Source organism: Amborella trichopoda, chromosome 9, assembly GCF_054954075.1.
Source record: "Amborella trichopoda isolate Santa Cruz 75 chromosome 9, AtrichopodaSantaCruz75HAP2 v2.0, whole genome shotgun sequence".
NCBI lineage: Eukaryota > Viridiplantae > Streptophyta > Magnoliopsida > Amborellales > Amborellaceae > Amborella > Amborella trichopoda.
The window spans coordinates 46,433,792-46,436,863 of record NC_142344.1 but is presented as its reverse complement, the minus strand read 5'-3'; the positions used below and the strand labels follow the sequence as shown (position 1 = coordinate 46,436,863).

Genomic DNA, 3,072 nt, shown 5'->3' with positions numbered 1-3,072 from the left:
TATTCCAAATAAAGAATTGAGGTGTGGCTTTATTTTGCTTTCATAAATCCTAAGCCTTATAGAAACCTCATCCTACTTTTAAAAAAACTTTGTAATGCTACCATCCCTTCAAAAGCAGTACACGAGGATTAGATGGGGTTGGGTTTCGATTCAAGCTTGATCGTCCCTCCCATACTAGATTTGAGTATTCAACAAATGAATGCAGTTTGTGTAACACCCTTCTTCATGCCCTAAGAATCGCCATGAGAGACACACTCATTATCATCATCATCATCAGAGCCTTATGAGAGAAACTCCTATCAGCTCTTTATTTTTTTTATTTTTATTTTTCAGAAAGGTAAGTCCAAGTGAAGTTAAAAACAACTCTTTACTGAGATCGCCTTGTCCAAAAGATTACAGAACGCGTAGCTAGTGAATCAACATTCCACACCTAGTACCAAAAACTAGTGCAGAAGAACAACTGTTAAAAGTAAATTCTAAGGTCCTACTGAAGCTTGCACCAGAGTCTCAAATCTCAATAATCTTCCATTACTGATCCGCTCACTCTCTCTCTCTCTCTCTCATGATAGTAGTCTATTGTTCATACCCCCCACTCTCTCTCTTGATAGTAGGTTCTTAATAGTCTCTCTCTCAATAGTAGGTTGTTAATGCCCTCAACTCTCTCTTTCTCTACGCCTCACTGTGTATAGAGAGATCACAGAGTTGATTCATTTCATAATGATGTTCCTAGGAACTAGAATTTCCAAGAACAAACTGCCTAAGTTGTTACCATAACAGATTTCTCCGAGGCCACGAAAATGTTATTGAAACCAAATGAAAATTTTCGTTTTCATTGGCAATCGCAATTTCGATTTATCCAAATCCAATTATAACTATTAACATGCCCATGTTGAACTTGGCCGATCTTGAAATAAACTCAAGCCATACAAAGGAAATGCCCCTTTTCTTGCACTTTCTCACCCTAAAAAGATGGGTTACAGGCTTTGGCAGCCCGTGCCCAATGGTCATGATCCTTCGATGCAGGCTAAAACAAAGGCCATGCTCAGTGACATGCCTTGTGGATGTTACAAGATCCATAAATTGGATAGAATGAAATCGATTTCTAAAACTAAACAGTAAGGCACATGAAATCAGTCAAAATAGTAAAATCAAATGAACACGAAATACATGATGGACACCAGTAGAAGGATGAAACATACCCAAACCTCGACGTTAACCCTTCAAACTGTGCTTCTCACTCTTGCCTTTCAAACTCTCTCATTCTCTCTATGATCACCTACAATAAAAAGAAATAGGCCTTAGAAATTGCTTCAGCACTGTATTATAAACCAAATTGCTAATCAATTAATTAAAGGTAAAAACCACAAAAGACATGAATATTTATTAAGCGTACCCTCTTGCTAGTTTCTTGCAACTCCCCTGCAAGTATAAATTCATCCAGGATCAAGTATACCTGAAAATTTAAAGCTGGTTATTACACATGGGAGTCTCCAACTCTAACTTATGATCGTAAGAACATCTGAATCCCCATTTAAGATACTAGATTTCTACCAATGGAATTGCAGAACACCTTATTATACACTGATGCATATACTCAAACTTGTAAGACCAAGAAGAAGCTTAAATTAGCCATATTTATGCAGGATACATGTGCACACGTGGTAAAATTTGCCTTCATTGGTGTTTCTTACTAAAGACATGGAGACCCACACATGCCGTGCATGCGCACACACACTAAGAAGAGAGAGAGAGAGAGATTACTATATGATGCAAATCAATTCAATATATCATCATAAGAAGCATGGTCAGTGATTATTCAAGCCCACTGCCTGTCTCATATGCAACAGCCAGAAGCTAGCGATGAAACAATATGAAAGTTGAAAATCTTTCCTGACCTTAAGGAAATTAAATACCAAATCTAGCTCACACACATTGCTGAAGAAGTGATCCATGATCTCCACAAATAAATGAATGCTCTCCAGGTAAGCTAGCTCATTATAAGTGATATCAACACAAATGGAGAAAAACAATCCCGCATACTGCCTGTAAATAACCTTTTGGGTGCGAAACTGCAAAAATATAAGATGACTACCTTCACTGGTTTATGCAATACCACATAGTCAAGGCATTAATATTCATAAACACATGCGGTTGGCATTCAAGATAATAAAACGCATAGTGGACTAAGCTGCCATCAAAGTAACACCTGAAATGGCTTTTTTTTTTTTTTTTGAAAGAGAGTACCTGCAATAGAAATTTTCTATGATAATGTTATTCTATGATAACACTGAAGTATGTAGCCCTTCAAACTTTAGCAACAATGATAGATAAGATGTAGCCAAAATAAATTTGATGTTAGCATACACATTGGGGGTGTAAATGCGTGAGGCTGGCCTCAAAGGCCTTGCCATATGTGGGCTGGGTTTGGGTACCTTTATAGGGGCCATCATGCCCTTATTTAAGGCTCGTTAGCTTAATAGGCGGGGCTCATGATTTAGTATTAAGGGCCCATCAATGGGCCCTTCATTTTTTTTTAAGATGTTAACTTTGCCTAGGGGCCCGCCCAGGGCTTGTGGCCCGCCCAGGGGAAGAAATAGAGCTCATTGAGGCCATTTTTTGGTCATTTTGGGTCATTGTTTTTAATATTAGAAGTGCAAAATTGTGGGTTTTAGGTTTCAAATGAACCTAAAACCCATTAGAGGCTATTTTAGAGAGAGAAAAACCCAAAAAAAAAAAAAAAATTTACTGGGCCTCCCAGGTTCTGGGTGCTCGCCTTGGCGCTGGGCGGCCTGGACCCCTCCGATCTCCTAGCGCTTTTGAAACACTGTTGAGGAAGTATGAGGTATCGAGGTAGTGTGGGCGGAAGGTCGCGAAAAGACCGAGGATGCCATGTGGACCAGAGAGGGAGATAAGGCCTTAGAGAGAGGGATCGGATGAAAGTCAGTGGCAAACAAAGAGGGAGGTGAGTAGTCAGTGGCATTGAATGAAGGTGTGTGGTTTCCAGGAAAAAAGTTGGCAATGGCCGTCAGGGTAGCTTTCGGGGCAAGAGAAATGTTACCGTCGACCACCTTT

The 3,072-nt window shown here is 39.6% G+C and overlaps 1 long non-coding RNA gene across 4 annotated transcripts; it reads right to left on the bottom strand.

The window, feature by feature from the left end:
- Positions 1-926: 926 nt before the first annotated feature.
- LOC18430730 (uncharacterized) lies at positions 927-2,474 on the bottom strand. 4 transcript variants are annotated; one of them, XR_016041671.1, is made up of 3 exons: positions 1,896-2,474; positions 1,394-1,453; positions 927-1,276 (listed from the first exon to the last, which is right to left on the bottom strand). It is a non-coding gene; the product is annotated as an uncharacterized LOC18430730 (long non-coding RNA). The 4 variants fall into 4 exon arrangements; XR_016041672.1 differs by having other exon boundaries at positions 1,914-2,102; XR_016041673.1 differs by lacking the exon at positions 1,896-2,474 and adding an exon at positions 1,552-1,610.
- Positions 2,475-3,072: the final 598 nt, after the last annotated feature.